Source organism: Antechinus flavipes, chromosome 2 (genome assembly GCF_016432865.1).
Source record: "Antechinus flavipes isolate AdamAnt ecotype Samford, QLD, Australia chromosome 2, AdamAnt_v2, whole genome shotgun sequence".
Lineage (NCBI taxonomy): Eukaryota > Metazoa > Chordata > Mammalia > Dasyuromorphia > Dasyuridae > Antechinus > Antechinus flavipes.
Window position 1 is genome coordinate 568723063 of NC_067399.1, and position 18763 is coordinate 568741825.

At 43.2% G+C, this 18763-nt stretch overlaps 2 long non-coding RNA genes across 6 annotated transcripts in view; both read left to right on the forward strand.

Annotated features, from left to right (window-relative positions):
• Positions 1–13813, forward strand: part of LOC127551387 (uncharacterized) — a 55489-nt gene extending 41676 nt beyond the window's left edge. For all 4 annotated transcript variants that reach the window (XR_007951075.1, XR_007951074.1, XR_007951073.1 and 1 more), the window contains 2 exons: positions 9918–10019; positions 13368–13813. This is a non-coding gene — a long non-coding RNA (uncharacterized LOC127551387). The remainder of the gene's footprint in view (positions 1–9917; positions 10020–13367) is intronic.
• A 1163-nt stretch (positions 13814–14976) lies between these two features.
• Positions 14977–18763, forward strand: part of LOC127551388 (uncharacterized) — a 68049-nt gene continuing 64262 nt past the window's right edge. For both annotated transcript variants that reach the window (XR_007951077.1, XR_007951076.1), the window contains exon 1: positions 14977–16058. This is a non-coding gene — a long non-coding RNA (uncharacterized LOC127551388). The remainder of the gene's footprint in view (positions 16059–18763) is intronic.

The following is an 18763-nucleotide window of genomic DNA, read 5'->3' on the forward strand; positions in this document are numbered from 1 at the left end:
TAGGTAGCCCTACTTGCCCCTCAACCACGTTTTTTAATGTTCTCCTCATTCCAGTCCCCCTCAGAGCTGCTGGAAGCTTGACCCACTATTATACTCAAAAAGACCAGAATCCCCAGGAAACCTCTAAATGGGGGGGGGGGATGAGAGGAGTCTAGACAGAAATATGGCCCAGAATGAGTCATAACCTCTAGAGGGGGGAAGGGAGAAGGAGGCAAGATGGATGAAAGTATTGAGGAACCCAGATACTGTAGGTGACAGGGACAGTGGCCCAAAGAAGTGAAAAGGCTTTAGATGGGTTTGGCAGTGTGAGAGTATGGAAAGGTAATGTAACCAGACTCAAGAGGGTAACCTTGGTTTGAAGTTCTCTGAGAGGTTTCCCTCCAGGCCATCAGTACCTCAACTGGATGCTACTCCTTGGATTTAGTGTTGCCAGGGCAAAATAGGTGGCAATTAGTACCCGAAAGTGATCCCACCAGTCCAATGTTTATGCACTTGCCCTGAAAGAAAGAGAATTGATTAATTTCTAGCCAGAAATGGATCTTGTAAGTCAAATTTAACCCAGCTAAGCCTTCCTCTGGGGAAGATTTTGTCCATTCATTTTGCCATTCTGTCTTTGAACAGCCTGAGATATCAGATGCCCTGTCTTCCCTATTCCACCACCACCTCTGCCATCGCATTCATATTTCCCCCGAACACCAGGCTTTTCTTTGTATTTCCTTTCCCTTCCCTATTTTCTCTTACATTTCCCACTGCTCTTGGATCTCTTCTTTGGAGCTTCCAGCTCTTGGTTCCACCGGTGTGTCACTACGACAGGCTGCTTTCGGGAATTTTAGCTAGGCCACCCCAGCCTCTCAATGCCCTAGCGCAGGGGCTGGGATTCGAGCCAGGCCCTCCAGAGAAAGGCAGCTGGGCTCTGAGGAGTCGCAAGGAAAGCGCCCGGGAGCCGCCTGAGCCGCTAGAGTTAACACTGGAGGCCGGTTTCAGTCCAGGCCTCAGAAACTCAGCGCATCTCTCCATCTTGCTTATCTCCCTGCCTCGGCTTTCACCTCTTCGGGCTTGTCTCTACGCTCTCTAGCTCTACCTCCATCCCATTACCTATCCCTCCCTCTGCTCCCCAGTTCAGTGATCTTCAATTACTCACTTATTCCCTCCTTTCTTTTTCTTTTCCTTTCCTCTTTCTCCTCCCTCTCCTCCCTCTCCTTTCACTCCTCTCCTTCCTCTCCCTCTTTCCCTTCCTCTCTCTCTCTCCCTTCCTCCTTCCCTCACTCCCTTCCTCCTTCCCTCCCTCCCTCCCTCCCTCTTTTCCTCCCTTCCTCTTTTCTTCCCTCCCTCCCTCCCTCCCTTCCTTCCTTCCTTCCTTCCCTCCCTCTCTTCCTCCCTTTCTTCCTTCTTTCTTTCTTTCCTTCCTTCCTTCCTTTCTTTTTTCCTCCTCTGCTATCCACCCGCTCCCGATCTCTCAGCCTTTATTTTTAGATATTTCTCACTTTTAGTCTCTTCTCCCCCACCCCCGCCCCCATATTCTCCTTTGGCCAGAAATTCTCATAGCCAACTGAAGCGTAGGAAAGTGGGAGGCTAGGAGGGGGAAGGGGAGGGCGGAGGGTTGCTTATAGACTGGAAGACTCGGGGAGGCGCTAAGAGTGGGAGGCTAGAGGGGGCGCCGAGAATTGGAGGCTGGGGGGCCGTGTGCAGAGTGATGAGGCTGTTGGGGATTGAAGGGTTGAGTAGTTAGGCAAGAAGAGTTCGTGGGAGGGGCTACGGGCCGAATCTTAGGAGACTTTCGCCGCCTGGGTGAGCCGTCTCAGCTGCCGCTTTGGGTTCCTTAATCTAGAGATCAGCGCGGTTATCCGGGGGCGGGCCGGTAGCAGCTTGACTGAGGTGACAGGGGAGCTTTAGAGTCGCACTCGGCTGGCGGAGCAGCGCGCAAAGCCGGGGAATCATATTCCGAGCGCGGTTCCCCCACCTCCCTGGGCGGCCGGGTCGGACCAGCAGCCGAGGCTCAATGCTAGAGCCGGAGCCAAAGCGCTGGGGCATAGGCTGATGGGGTGCAGCCTCTCATCCCCTCGCTCTTTGTATGATTTGGACCCGGAGGGGGAAGGCAGGGAAAGGGGAAAATTACCGAGATTAAGGATCTAGTGTCAAGTCTCTTTCTGCTTCGCTGAGGTTTCTTGCTTGACAGCTGAGACTTGGAGGACTAAAGCAGTTCCTCCCCATCACTAGCCCACAATCTGCTGAGCCCATGGCCCGAGTTATAATAAGCCTGAGTTATGAAGCTTCCAGATTATCCTGAATTTAGCTATTTTCACTAGGAACCGATGAAAGACTTAGTAGCCACTGCCTGGATCTGGGAGGTTGGTTGCCTGACTTCTGCATTTTGTTTCTGATAATGGACTACTTTTCCCAGCCTGTTTTCCCAATGTAAGGGGAAATACTTCTGACAGGATCTGGGTTCCAGAACAACAAATATAATTTGGTGAGAACTGACAGAAACTGAGGGTACTGGAATATGATGAGCTATGTTGCAGATCCAGGTGCTCTTAAGGAACCAGGAAACAGGGAAGGATTTAAGAGTGGGATGGGTCACAAAGCTAGACTAAAACACATAATTAGAAGGTTAAAATTGGGATCAGAGTTTGAGAGAAGGATGTTGAAAAGAGCTTGGACTCAATACCCTGGGAGGGTAGGAGAAAGAAGAGAGGCTAGAAAATTTTCAGAAGGATTTTCAGAGGGGCCAGGTGGCTGATTTGTTTGCAGAATGATAACTACCCAATAGAGGAGGCCTCAGGGAGTTAAATGGGGGAGGGAGAAGAGGGGAAAATCATTCCCAAAGTCAAATGTGGAGCCTTTGGGCATGGTGCAGATGGTTCTTCCGTGGGCTATGACAGCAGGCATTTAAGAGACCACTCTTACAATTCTGACCCATAAGCTGCCTCTGTTACTACCCTATTGCCATCCATGGATCTACTCTTCAGATTCTGAAAAAGAGGTGAAGATACAATAGAGTGGATTTCTTTCTTTACAAAGTATTCCTCAACTTGTTCCCCCTCTCCTTCGCTCCTCTCTTCACTGCCATCCCCAAGTCTATCCTCTCTACAACAGTCCTGTGGGGAAGTAATCCAGAGAAACTCAGAAACTTAAGGTCATAGGGGGATGCAGTTTAAAATTCATAGACTCACCATTTCCTCATGTTTTACACACTGTATGGCCCAGCTGTCTCTTTTGTCTTTTTATTTCTAAGCATCTTCTCCAAAAAACTACACTTCAAGTAACTCTTTATTGAGATACAGAATTATGAGAAACTCTGCTGCTGATGCTCTGTCATTGAGTTGCTCAAAGAAGATATTAACTGGTCTCTTTGGCCTGCTATAGATCAACTATCAGGATTCCATAAGTTTGTCCCTAAAAGGGAGAGCATAGGATCGTTTTCAACCCAATCATTTAGAAAATGAGTTTGTCGGTTTGGATTATCTCAAAGGTCTCTTCAAACTTGAACTCCTTAATGTGGCAGAGATGCTAGGACAGAGATGTTAGGACATAGGTGGGAGAAGATGTTTTAGAGTTACTTGGAAAGATATAGTTTAGAGGAAAGTGTGTCCTCAGAGCAGTAAAGCTTTGGGTTAAAGGTCAAATGATATAGGTTAAAACTGTCGAAGCGTGAGAGGATCCAGGATATTTTTCAAAAGTAAAAGCAAACAATTTGAGAAACTTCAAAAGTCTTTGTATAGAATTCAAGAGAGAGAGAGAGAGAGAGAGAGAGAGAGAGAGAGAGAGAGAGAGAGAGTGTGTGTGTGTGTGTGTGTGTGTGTGTGTGTGTGTTGTGGGGGATTGGAGGGGGTGGAGACAGAGAGACAGAGACAAAGACAAAGAGAGTAGGGTTTGAAGTTACAATTATTCTGTTACTTAATTTGGGGGAGGGGGTTATTAGAGATCATTCATTTTCACCAACATATGACTTTCTTAACAGACTTATAGAATTCGAGAGCTGGAGGTATAGAAAGTATTTAGTACAAACTTGTTTAGTCAAAGAAGATAAAGTAGTTATGTTGCTTCAGTGTGTATACCAAGTGCCAGTGTTATCTAGAAGCATCCCTTATATATGCCTTCCACAGGGGTTCTTAATCTGGGAATCTGTGAACTTGTTTAAAGATGATAGACACACAGATAGACAATTGTACTTCATTACAATTGGTTTCTTCTTCAGTCCTATATACTTTATTTTATGTGTTAAAAAAGAAAATGATTCTGAGAAGAAACAGACTGCCAAAGGGATCCAATGCACAAAAGCTGAGAAGAACTCCTGTTGTAGATAGCCCTGACTGTGACTATCCTACTGTCAGACAGCTCCTTCTTGTCTGAGGGAAACCTCTGATCTGGAGTATTCAGCCCTTTTTCTCTCTTTGTCTATCACTAGTGGCTTTTAAATTCTTACCCTAATAAATAATGCTAATGATAAAAGGAATGAACCAGGCATTGAGGAACTCTCTTCTACATCCATCTCCCATCTTTGAATTATTGTTGGATGCTTAAATTACTTTGCTTTTTCACTGTCTTAGTTTATTAACAAAATGAACTTAATGATATCTATACTCTATTAGAGATAGCGGATGAATGAATAGAATACTATAAGTTGTGAGAAGGGCTTTGAGATCCTAAGGAATAACACTTTTCTATTACATTCTTGACAAGTTAGATATTAGTTCCTCCTCAGTCATTATTATTCTCTCAGAAGCATTTTCTCTATCTAGAGTTATCTATAGTTGTAGTTGTTTCATTTAGCTTGATTTTCTCATTCAATGGTATGAGATATTCCTTCTCTTTGTGACTAAAGCAATAGAGCATAGATATACTTCACAAATAAAACTAAAATGGACATCTGGAGTCTTGGATTCTAGTTTTAGCTTTATCAAGAATTTCTCATATGACTTCAAAAAATCACTTGTTTCTCTGGACTTTTGTTGCTTCATGTGTTAAATAAGAGATTTCTAAAATTCTAAAATGATCTAAGAGCCACACTCATTCCTTTCCCCCTATATATTCTCCTTCTAGCCTCCCTGAAATTGGATATCGGTAGAGTCTTTTCCCCAAGCCCTCTGACCCATTTAAATCACTTTCATCTTTCTCATCTTTTTTTTCTTTCCTAAAAAGGTCCATATAGACACTTGATTGATAGCTCAACAGAGCTGTATCTACAGGTCTCCATCTTTCCTTGCTCCTGGATAAAGCTATGATTTTTGAGCAGGCATAGAGAAGAGATTCACTAGAGTCTTGAATAATGTTTTAGCCAAGTTCAGCTTCTTTGACCTTTTCGGGTCAAAGTCTTTTTGGATTATAAATATCCTATAAAAATGCTGAATAGATTAAGCCCTGGGAGAGATCATGGTTTAGTAAAACAAACTATTTTACAAGGAGTACCTCACCTCCAGATGCCTTCCTCTCTTCTTTTGGCTGAGATGGTGTTTGCCCTTTGTCCCTCCATTTGTAGTTTTAGGATAAGCCCAATAGCTCTTTTCCAAACCACTTTTTTTTTTAATGGGAGTTGTGCCACACTCGGGGAAAGGGTAATTGCTGGCCATAATCTCTTGGCTTTTTAGAGCTGGAGCAGACCTTTATTCCAGGGATTCAAAACTTTACACTCAGAATACTAAACTCTGTTATAAACATGGGGGAATAATTCTTACTTCCCAACAAGGATATGACAACCTAGGAACTTACTGTGTTCTACACACTCAGAAGAGTTGTCAGTATGGCTTTGACTTTCAATTGGTGGTCAGCCTGGGAAGTTGATTCAATAGAACATAGAATCACTACATTATTACTGATTTCTCTGAAGGTGGAAAACATTATATAGGTGTATGTGAGGGGGAGATTAAACCATTTCTGGAGGATTTGGGGCTACCTACATTTCAAAGCTATTTTGCTAGAGAGGTCACAGTACAATCTGAGAAGAGTTGCCAAGTCCTTTCTCTACCTCCCTCCCCCCTCCATTCTCCAGAGAGCAGTAATACTTAGTTTTAGCCCTAATAACACCTGAATCGGATTTATAGGACATCTTTCTTCCCAAGAGCTCAAAGCTCTTTCACATATATTATTTCTGTTTCTTCAAATTGTCCCCATGAAGTATTATGGAACAGCTTCCCCCTCCCCCCTGTTTTACTGGGGGGAAAATGAAGCAGAAAGGTATGAAGTGGCTTGCCAAGGTCACAATTTGTGACTATAACAAAGCCAAGCTAGAAACTAAGTGCTTTCCCTTGTTAGAGCCACCAGACCATGATGTATTGAAAGGGGAATAATGATAATTAGTAAATAAAATACAGGTCCTTATCATTATGAAATGCCTTCCATGCAAAGTCTTGTTGGATCCTCACAGCAAATACTGTAAGGTAAGGGAAACATTCCCTGCTTTAAAGGTGAGGAAACTGAGGATACTTAGAGACCGAATTCCCTGATCAAAGTCACATACTCAGTAGTAAGTGTTTTGGATGGGATTTGGAATATGAATTTCCTTATTTGGAGGCTAGTATTCTTTCCATTGCTGTAGATACCTCCTCTGCCAGTGTGTGTGCCCATGGTCAGTGCCCAGAGCCCAGATTGCTATACTTGGTTTGGGACCAAAGTGTTATTATTCCCCAGTTATTTGTCTAGTGCATCAGACTGGGAATCCCTGGTCTAATTATGGTCCAAGTCCTGATGGGATCAGGGAATATGACCAGTGATTCATTCCCATAATTCAGTTGAGTTCACAACAAAAGGCACCATGAAGAAGGAATGTTGAACTCATGCCAGAGCTAAAGATGAAAACAAAAACAAAAGAAAGTCACCAAGGGCTTAAGTTGCCATCAATAAATGATGAAAATGCTATCCATCTTTGATCAGGTTCATCTTGAATGTAAAACACCTAGAAATAATATGGATGCATAATTCGTAAAGAGGGGTATATAAATGACATTTCTTACAATCCATCACTCACACCTATTTTTTGTGTTTTCTAAGAGACAAGCACCTGACTGGGGAAGTTACTCTAAGGTTCAATTCCACAAAATCTTCAGGTGTCCACTCAGCCTCTGACCTGAAGTTGACTTTCATTTCTTCTCTCCATGTTTCTGGCCATGTCTGTATGTCTGTGCCTGGATTACTCAGAAGCACGAGGCTATGCTTTGGCTAAGTCTGTGTTTTAGGGATGCAAAACTAAAGAGATCTCTGAAGAACTGACTGACTGACTGACTGCTCACAGAAGCATCAGCAGAAAAACCCTGGGAGGTCTCTAACGAAAAGGACTCTGGATTTCAAGGGTTCATAGCCTCTAGTTCATGTATAGCACCTCCTCCCCAGCTGTCCTCCTCTTCTTCCTCTTCTTCTTCTGCCTCCTCCCCCTCCTCACTTCTGTATGCAGCAGGCAAGGCCTGGACCCTAGCTGCACCACTGTGCTGTTGCCAGGGGAGCTGTTAGGCAGATCTGAGCTATGCAGGGAAAAGACCCAGCCTGTCAAAGTGTCTGAGATGAACCATAGCCCAGTCCCCCTGCAGCTGGGCTCAGACACGTCTCGGCTCTTGTTCTGAGCCTGGGAATGGCAAAGCCCAGTGAGGTTCAAGGGCAAACTCGCTATTCATTAGTCAGGGGTCCTTGACGTCCTGTCTCTCCTGTATTTTTTTTTCTTTCTCTTCCCCTTGTGACACATTCCTGGGTGCCTTTGGTGAAAGCTGCCCACCCCCTCTCCACATCCCTCTGCATAAACTCCCCCACACCCTCCTAAGAAGACAAGGCAGTTGGGAAACAATGGCTGCAGGGATTTATTCAAGCAAGAGACCCAGCCAGGCTGACCACTGTCTCCCTCAGATCCCAAGACCCTCTTCAGTCTCTTGATTGACTCCAGCCCTCAGGATATCATCTTCTCAGGACATCCCAATGCCATCTGCCTACAGAGACTCGGGAAAAAAAAAAAAAACTCCCAGGAATAATTCCCTGAAAAGTCACCCAGTCTCAAATCCTCTCCAGGAAGAGTATTTTTTGCAAGATGTGATTATTTCCTGGGATGTCTTTGTGTCTGTTGCTTAAATATTCATCTTTTCCTCTATTGTTTATCTAGGATGATAAATCTTTAAAGGTGTGCTAACCCTTTTCACCTAGCATCATAACAAAGAGCATCCAAACACTCTTCTGATGATCATTTATTCCATAACCGAATCTATTGTTCAGATGACCCAAAATGCTGAATATAAGGCCACCTACACTAAAGTTCCCCTCAGACCCCATGGCAACATGAAGATCACCTTATGTTCTCTAAGGCCACACCAGTGGAAGATGAGCACTGACAAGTCTTACCAAATGACTGTGGGTCTCTGTCCAAGAACAGCCTAACTCCAGGAGGTTGGAGGGGGGAGTGGGGTCATCATCAGAAGGATTTTTAAATTTTGTTTTAGAGGAAGGCAGATGACACAGTTGATGGAATGAGTTGAAATTCAATATACTAGCTGTGTCACTCTAGACAAGTCACTTAACCTCTTTCAGCCTCCCTTTCCTTATCTGTAAAATGGGGATCAAAATAGCATCTGCTTTACAGGGTGTTGTGAGAATCAAATGAGATGATAATATATGTAAAGTGCTTTGCAAACCTTGAAGAACTATATAAATGCTACCTATTATTATTATTCCTAGAGGGATCCATAGCAACTCATAAAACTGTCTTATAAAACTTGTGATCTTCATTGGTAGAGTGAATATTCACAGCCACAAACTTGTACCTTTTCAAGTATTGTGTAGAAATTTAAAGGCTTGGTGTTAGCCTTTGTGGTGGTGGTAAAGGTCAGCAAAGCAGGATCGATGCCCTCAAGCAGAAAACAATTCGGCATTTACTTAGTGGTCTATGGGATGAGCTGTGCAGTTTGAAATTTCTGTAAGTACTTATGGGCTGAGTAGACTACACAGCGAACATTGGAAATTCCCTAGTGAGGGGACATTATATGCAATGGCCTCGACATAATTTGCAGAGGTTCTCACTTTGCCAGGTCCAAGTTTTCCAGGTTCGTTGAGTTCTTTTTTTTTCTTATTAGATGTTTATCTAGGGAGATCCCATTCCTGCATGTACAGGGTCCCCAGAGTCCAAATAAAGCCCCACCTTGCAGGGGAATGTCGTGCTCTTTGGGTACAGATAGGAGAATCCTGCTCCCATTGCCAACAGCACGTACATTTAAAGTCTCCATTCCCTCCGACCCAATTGAGGTGTCCTTATTGGGGAGGGGGGAGGGTGTGTGAGAGAGTCTAGCTTTGGGGCCGAATTCGAGGCCGAAGAGGAAACTGTGAAAGCCGTTATTTGCATAAGCAGCATGTGTCTAATCTGAGAAAAAGAGAGATATCAGAGAATTCAAAGGAGACTGTCTAGGAGAAAGGGTGGAAAGGAAAGGAGGGGAAAACGAAGGCGGCCACGCATGGCCCTGTAACACCCCAGAGGGATTAAATTGTCCAGAAAGTTGCTCCCGGGGCCTGGCCTTGTGTTGGGATGCTCGGCGTAGCGAGAGGGCAGGACTTGGCCACTCCCCTCCCCCCCACCCCCCATCCCCAAGAGCATGAATAGGCGCGGGGCGCAAGCCGGCAGAGCTCTCTATTAGGCTGGACCGCCACCCCGGTGAAAGCCCAGTCCGTCCGCCGCTGGACCCGCGGGTAGTGTACCGTGGTGTCAGATTCCAGGCCGGGACCTCTCCTAGGGGAGAGGGAAGGAAGAAGGCGAGAAGGTGGGCTCTAGGTGCGCAGGGTCTCACTTAACCCTGGTACTTCTGGAAGCCGCCAGGGGGAGTCGCGAGGAGGTGGTTGGCTTTAGCCTTCGGAACCCAGATAGCAGAGCTAGTGATGTTTGTACAGCATGCATTTTTCAGTTAAAGCTGAAAGAAAGGTTAGTAATCAGCCCTTCTAACCTCTTTCTTTTACAGATAAGGAAACTGAGGTTTCAGAGATTCCCGAAAGATCTTGTCCATCCTAAAAGGAGCTGGGAGTAAGAAGAACTGAATCCTTCCAATTCTGTTATTAACCAAGTAAGTTAACTAGATTGTAAACGGCTTAAAGGAAAGTCCTTAACCTAACTAAACGTTGGATCTCTTCTAGTGTCTAAAGACAGTTTTTTCTTTGCAGTAAGACAGAATTAAAATTGGAGTTGGGACATTTTATTGTTCTTAACCTTATCTGGAACTCCGTTTCCTCAGCTGCAGAATAAGAGTTGGATTGGATCATCTATAATGTCTCTTCCAACTATGACCCTGTAACAAGGATTCAAATCTAGATCAGTGCTGCTTTTATAACTGGGTGTCTATTACTACTTTAATGGGTAACTTAACCTACATTTTTTGGTTTGATTATCTAAGAAAACGTCTAAAAGTTGTGGAAATGAGGAAACTGGAAAAACAGGAAATGTTGATAAAGTACCCCAGTTCTAATTCCAGCCCTATCCAGCAGAGATGGTCCTCTTGCCTGTCAATCCCAATTTTCTACAATTGCCCTTGGGAGGGAATGATGTAACTCCCAAAATCCAAAGGATTATTGGGTATGAGGGGAGAGATGGGAAAATTTAGGATCTATTCCCAGTTCTGCAATTAACTAGCTACATGACCATGGAAAACTCATTTTATCTCTCTAGGCCTGTTCCCTTATCTAAAAAATTAGGAAGATTGGATGATTTCTCTGAGATAATCACTCAGGTTCTTTCCAGCTGTGCGAGTCTGATTATTTATTATTATGGAGTTTGGGAGCTAAGTAATCCTGCAGAATTGTCTAATCCAACATCCTTATTCTTTACATGAGGAAACTAAGGCCCAGAGCAGAAATGAACTTGTCCAAGAAGACACAGTTAAGAATTGAAACTAGTTTACAGGGAGGACTTACCTGCTCCTAGTCCCAAGTTCTTTTTCAGTGCTTCAGTTTCTCATCTTTCTTGCATACACATGAAACCTTAAAATTCTGCCCTTTCCTTTATTATTTGCATTTTATTTGCTAAGACCCATATATAAGCCAGAATGTCCAGAGAGAGGAAAGAAAGTCTTGATTTGAAACATATATGTGTACACACACACACACATATATGGGGGAAACAAAATTGTTGACTTCCAAAAAATTTAAGAGCTAATTTTAAAAAACCCATTATAGGAATCCCATTCGAAGGTCACATTCTTAACTATTTTATACCCTCAAACTATTATGATAGCTTTTTAACATCAAATTTTATTCTTTCAATTATCAAGACTTTTTTTCTTTCTTATACCTTTGCTCCCATTGAAGAAAACTCCAAATCTATGTAACAAATAAGCTTAAACGAGTAATAATATTCCCATATTTGCCATGTCCAAAAATGTGTATTTAATTCTATATATTGGTTAGTTTATTTTTACAATTTAAGATTCTTTCTATCCTTCATATCATATGCAGTTTAATTCTTCTGTTCTAAATGAACTACTGCAAAATTCACTCGAATTGGAGACTGATGGGGCAGTGAAGATAGGGCCATCACCTTTTTGTCAGAACAGCAAAGTGAGCCCATGACAATAGATGGACATTCCAAGGGCTATATTGATATCCCCGAGAAATTAAAAGACCCAAAAGAAGGTCCCCAGCATATTAGATGGATTCCCTAAGGAGAATTTTTTTTAAATGATATTAGTCCACTCGACTTACACTTTAATTCAATTATATCTAGTAAGTCTTCAATGAGCACCTACTATACACCCTATACTGGTCTGGATGTTGGAGGTGATTAAAAAGAAAGCATAAGACTGATTCCCTGACTGAGTTATTTGAAGTCTTTTATAGGAAAATTCCAGTAGAGCAGAAAGAGTGCAGGCTTTGGAATCCAAAGATCTGGATTAAATGCCTTATCACCTAAGTGACTTTGAGCAAATCACTTAGCTTCTCTAGCCTTCAGTTTCCTCAGTTTTAAATTGAGAGGTCCTAAATGACCTCATTGGTCTCTGCTAAAACTTAAGTCTAGTGGACATTTTTAAAAAGCTTATAAATATGCACTAAAATGAACCAATCCAAATGATAAAGGAAGATGATTCAGGAAAAGCTACTATGGGTGGGTAAGAAAAGAATTCCAAAAAATTGGCTAGAGTTATGAGAAGGCATCATTAAGGGAGTTGAACTTGAGATGTACCCTAAAGGATAGGTAGAGAAATGAGAGTAGAATTCCAGGTCAGTGAATTGAATGAGAAAAGAGAAGAAAATGAATATTCATGGTGTTGTGATGTCAGTGAAAAGACCAACCACATAAAAGAATACATGTGGAGAAGTATTGGGAGAGGCAGATGAATTAAGATGGTACCAAGCTTTAGAAGACTGTAAGGATGATTAGTTAGATTTTGGTTTCATAGTTTTGGGGAAGTTCTGCAAATAGAAAAGTATGTATCTGATATTTCTTCCCTCAGGTGGGAAAGAAGATTGGATAGTTCAAGATTTCTCATCAGACCAGTGACTCATAAAAACACACTGTTCAACATATATTTTTCACACATACACACACAGACACACACACAAACTAAATTAGCAGTATCCTGTGAATTCATAAGTTGGGACTTGGCTTTCCCAAAGTCACACTCAAGGATCCATTCCAATGGAAGAAAATCTGTTCCAAAATTGTATTATTTCACTCTGGCTTTAACTCTCTCACTAATAAACTGAATCATGACTAATCTAAAGCTCAGTGTTCTACCCTGCTCTCTCTTAATTATTTTTGCAATTTAAAGCTTCTGAAACTATATTAGATGTTTTGATACTAGCCCTATCTTTCCTGCCCCATCAGTCCCTAATTCAAGTGAATTTTGCAATGGTTCTTTTGGAACAGAAGAATTAAACTGCATATGATATGAAGGGTAGAAGGAATCTTAAATTGTAAAAATAATCTGACCAATAGAGTCACTGGATAACTTTAAAATTCCTGATCTAATTTATCTAGATCTTATCAAAGGTTAGCTGACACATCTCAAAGTGTGCCATCATCTTGAGCATGGATCCATACTAATTTCCTGCCAAAATGGCTATTTCTTTTTTCCCCAAATGCTTCAATGATTCTGTATTTGAATCTATCCTATTGATATTTCCCTCTCCTCTTCTCAATGGTCTTACTCAATCAGGCTGCCACAACTGATCTGGTTCTTAGTGCATGCATTTTTGTAATACACACACATTCACTCATTCACTAGCTACTTATTTAAATTGTGTGTCACTCAGTGGTTGATATACCCATCCTATTACCTACTTCACTAAGAATCCCATTTCTTCACAATTCCTGATGTTAAGTTGAGGTGGAAGTCAGAGTTTCATACAGAAGGATTTATATAGGGGCTTGAAGCTACTCATGTGGTTAATGTAACTCACTTGATGGCCCTTCTTCACAGATTTTTAAAGGAGCAAGTCCCCAGCAATGGAACAGAGAATTGACTTTCACTGAACAACTGATACTGGGAAGAAGACAAGATCTTGGGAGTAATTCCCATTGGAGCTACTACACAAGTGCATTTTCTGAAGTTGCCCAGAATATGAAAGCCAGTGAAGGATTTGGAAAAGGAAGAGAATAAGGAAGTCAAGATTACTCAGAAATGCCAGTGAAGTTTGCACAAGAGCTGAGACCTTAGAGCTGTTTTGGGACATTGAGGACCCTCTATGAAAACTATTCTTTTTCAGCCTTTGAGATACTCCTACCTCTAGTTAGGGAAAAGGATGCAGTCAGAGTAGCTTTCAATTGTCACGCTAGTTTTGCTTCTTCCAATACTAATTTTCACTCCATCCCATCTTCTTTTAAATATATCCTCTGATTTAAATAAACATTTATTTGCCAAATAAATATTCCTGGTGTTTCTGGTCAGCTCTGTCAAAAAATGGATAAATACTAATTTGAACAAGAAATGGGAAATTGGTTATAAATGGGAGGATATAGCTGTCGGTAGATAAGTAAAATGTCTACAGTAGGGATTTGAACGATTTAATGAGGAAGAAGAGGTGGGAGGAGGTGGTATAAGACCACCCCAGATGCCATCATGAATCTTTGAGATCTTGGAGGAATGCTGTGGTGAACCATTGGCTTTCAGCTATCCGTGGTAGAAGGAAAAGGAAGGAAAGATTCAATAAAGCACAAAGAAAACACTTTTTATTTTATAGGCCTTCTGGGGCAGATGATCCAAGGGATGAAGATGGGTTGGAGGTGGGTTGGGATAGCATCAGATGAGATTCCAGATGAGACCAAATGGGCACATGGAGGTTGTTAAATGTTTTTTCCTATATAAGGGCTCCCTGAACCCCCTCCTTCGTAAAGCGTTCTCAGACAAGGAGGAAAGTCAAAGAAGAAAAATTTGAATTCTGGCAGATACTCAAACCACATGCACTCCGAAGCCAGGCCCCCTACTTCCTGCAGTTTGGAGAATAGGGAGAATTTGTGGCGTTTTATTCTCTGTAAGGGGAGGCGGCGGATAGGCAACAAAGGGGAGAAGGACTAAGTATAGGGGGAAAAATTGTAGCAAAGTAAAACTCGTCACGGCTGCCACTAACTCCCAGTGGCCTGTATCTTCAGCTCTTAGCTTCCTCTACAATCAGAGATCCGGGATGGACAGCGGTCCCATTCCCAGACAACGTAGGAACAGGGGCCACTGGAGCCTCAGACATTGTTCCAGAACTAGATCAGGGCTGATAAAACTGTCATGGTTTCAAGGGACGCGGTGACCGAGGGAAGGGAGACAGCAAGGGAAAAAAAACCGCCAGACTAGCGGTGGCTGTAGAGGTCGGGGAGAATCCCTCGCCGCTCGAGGTAAACCTACTCCGCCCCGTCCGCCTCGGGGCGCTCCCCCCTCCCCCAACACCCTCCCGCCTGCAGGGCCCTGGGCTAGGGCTCCAGACCCTGAGCCCGCCGGGCCCCATCTCTCAGCAAGAAAGAGACAGAAACTCCGGCGGGAGAGGGATTGGGGGTGGGGGCGGATTGCACAAAGGGGTTTTTATTCAAATTTGTTTAGAGTTTCGTGGATTTGCATGAAAAATGTGTGAGAAAAGCCAGCTCCAGTGACCTCATCTGCACCTGCCATTAACGTTCAATTAGCGGCTGAATAGCGTCGAGCCGGGCGCAGACGCGACGTGCGGAGAATCTGGCCGGGAGCGAGCTTCGGCAGAAGCCGGTGCACCCGGAGGGGCGGTCGGTCTGCAAACTGCCTTCGCGGCCCCTCCCCCCACTATACCTCTCCCCTCGCACCGCAACTACCCAGTCTTCCCACCGGGCCCAACCTTTCCTCCTATTTACCAACCCCGACAATCCCCTCCCCATCTAATTGCCGAAGCCTTCATTCCAATTGCTAACTCTGTAACACACACACATATACAAACATACGCCCACCGCCACCCACCCACCCCCATACACACACCCACACATGCCATCAGAGAGATAGAATAGTGACCTCCGAAAATCTCGGGCTCAAGTGTCCGGGGCTTCCAGGGAAAGGGGAGGGGAAGGAACTGAAAAGTAAAAAGGGACAACACTGAACTTCTGATAGTGAACAAGGAAGGACCCAGTGCACTCGTGTGCCGTTCTGAGATCCTCAACTCCACTGGGAAGGGGAGGGGCAGAATCTTCGTCCAACCCTGAATCAAATCCCTCTTGGAGAGAGATTTGGTACCTACAGCTCCTTTGCCCTAGTCTCTAGACCGAGCTTCGGAGCCAGTCCGCCCCTCGCCGCCTCCCGGACAAAATGTCAAGTACAAGTTCAAGTTCAGGGCCGTGCCCCGGGGGGCGCAACTCTTCCGTCACCGCCTTTTGTTCTTCCTCTGACAATCGCTCTTTATTCCCCCTCCAGGGCTGGGCCCGGCTTCTAGCAGCCGCCGGCAAATTCTCTCTGCCCCACAGGGGCTAGCGTTGAGATGTGCTTGCAGTCTGGGCTCCTCAGTCGAGAGGGAACCTAGACTTTGCGGGACTAGGCGTGGCTATCAGAAGCCCCTGGGAGAGTTTTATTCTCCTTTCCCTTTTCCTCCTCCCGGTTCAATTCGGGGCAAACTTTCTATTCAGTCTTCGAGTTCCTTCCAACAAACTGGCTGCTTGAGTTCGTTTTCAGGTAAGTTCAGTTTTCAGTGAATTCTTGTTTATAAAATTCCTTCTCAATTCTTCTTCCTCGAAACATAAGGATCTGGAATTTCTTCCTTGGAGGGGCTGCTGCTGCTGCTGGTAGTGGTGTGTGTGTGTGTGTGTGTGTGTGTGTGTGTGTGTGTGTGTGTGTGTGTGTATGGGGGGGGGAGAGGATTCTTTAGAAGGGGGACGTGTCTTCTAATCTCTCAGAGGTGGATGGCTACCATCTCCCTTTGGAGTTTACAGGTAGGACTGAGACTTGGATATTATCACTTGATAATATCATGCTAAAGAGAGTGACAAAGAAAGGTCAGGCAATTGGAGCCCTAATCCAGATGCCTAGGGTCTAAGGATAATGGGAAGGGGCAGGGGGTAGGACACTTTTGCATGCTTTTACCCACTCTTTCTCCTCCCTTGCAGCACTTTTCATTCACTCTCTGTTCCTTTCGCCAGCTTCCCACTCCAGATTATTTCCTAAGAAACTTTCTTGGGGTTGCAAACCCTGAGGCAGCCCTAAGGAACTGCAGCCATGTGGGGTTGAGGTTGGCTGACTGAAGGCCTACTGCATCTGAACCTGAAGCCTTTTGGTGGAGGGGGAGTGAGCTGAGGCTTCTTAACAATTGGTGCCCTTTTATTCACAGCCCTTGGGGAGGGGGGAGCGTTTAACCTAGCAAACCAGGACCAATGTGTCAGTATGATTAGTGTGGTGGAGCGATGAGAAAACTAGCTTGGCCTAAGAATCCAGGGAGGATAGGGTATAAAGGGAAATGGCATCATATTGAGAATCAGGATTCTAAGAAGAATCGGGTTCAAGATCACTTGTCTACAATATGAGAATTTGGCACAAGGTCGGCCAGAAGTTCAAGAATATAACAACTACGGTCCCTTTTCACCTCGCTGGGACTCAGTTTCTTTATCTGGAAATAAAAAAAAAAAGGCTTTCTCCTAGCTGATATTGGAAGTTCTTTTCAGGTCTTAAGAGTCCCAAAAATCTTCTCCTTGTTCCTCCCTACTCCATAGACATTTAAGAATCATAATCAGTTGTGGGATTAGGTTTTAGAGAACCTTAGTCTACCCATCCCCCTCTGCTCCCCATCATCCTGAGTCCTTGGAGAATAAAGCCTCTTGGAGAAGTAGGATTTATTTAAGCCAGGCTTCAGAAGATTTCCTAGTACATTCCGCAGCTCAAATCATTTATCACTGGGGATCATTTAGAGCTGAGGATGTGCCCTACCTGACTAGGAGCAAAGATAACTGACTTCATCTACTGGCAGGATAGTGCCTAAGGTTCTAGGATTTTATATCATGTTGTGATTTAGTTTTGGAGAGGTCAGTGCTGAACGCTAAACTTGAGAGTGAGCAAATCTGGGTCTTAACCCTACTTCGTCACTAACCGGTCAGAGACTTTGGGGATGTTCTTGACTTCTCTGTACAAAAAGAAAGTTAAATCTTTGTTTTCTTCTAACTCTAAAGTTGTATGATTCTATTCCCATCTCCTCCTCTGCCCGCCCCCCCCCCCATTTAATACTTCAAGGATCAGAATTTTGTCAATAACCAAAAGGTGCAATATATCAGAAATCAATATTCCCCACAAACTCTTTCCCTTCATTCTTCAGGATTAAGTGAATTTTATCCAACCAGGAAAAAAATACTAATTGAGATTTACTTAGGTTTTTCTAGGAAGAATAAATACTAACCTTACAAGTAGGAGCCCCTTAGTGTACATCAGCTGTTCTAATGTTTAAAATAGAATGGATGACTTCAAAATATGATGGGAAGAGACTTTATCCCTTTAATAAAAGTCCAGTTTCTCTGTTTTGGTTTTTTTTAATAAAAGCTTTTTATTTTCAAAATATATGCAGGAATAATTTTCAACATTCACCCTTACAAAATCTTATGTTCCAATCCCCCCTTCCCCTACCCCCTCCCCTACATGGCAAGTAATTCAATACATGTTAAACATGTGCAATTATTCTATACCTATTTCCACGATTATTGTGCTGCACAAGAAATATCAGATCAAAAAAGAAAAAGTGAAAAAAGAAAACAAAATGCAAGCACACAACAAAAACAAAAAATGAAAATATTATGTTATGCTCCACACTCAGTCTCCACAGTTCTCGCTCTGGGCACAAATGGCTCTCTTCATCATAAGATTATTGGAACTGGCATGAATCATCTCATTGTTGAGAAGAGCCATGTCCATGAGATTTGATCATCCTATAATCTTGTTATTGTGTACAATGATCTCCTGCTTCTGCTCACTTAGCACAGTCTCTCAATTTTGGAGTCCAACTTTAAAGTTGGAAGTTATCTCTAACCCCTTTGTTTTATAAATGAAGAAATTTATTGAGACAAGTGACTTAACCAGTCATACAGTTAACAAATGAAAGTAAAGATTTGAACCAGGTCCTCTGACTTGCCTTTCTTATAGTCTATGAAGTTAGATATAAAAACTTGTTTTTTTTTTTTTTTTCTTGTTGGGCACCAAAGCAAGGTTGGGGGGAAGAGCCTGAGGGTGATCAAAAAGACAGCTTTGTCAGATCTAACTTGCTCAGGATGTAGTTTGGTCCTTACTCTCTGGGTTGGTAGGATTTCCTTTCCTAGTTATTAACACAGTTAGATCTACTTTATGTAATTAAGATTTTTAGCTGAAGGTGACATTCAATGTTAGATGCTTGAACTTCAAACTGT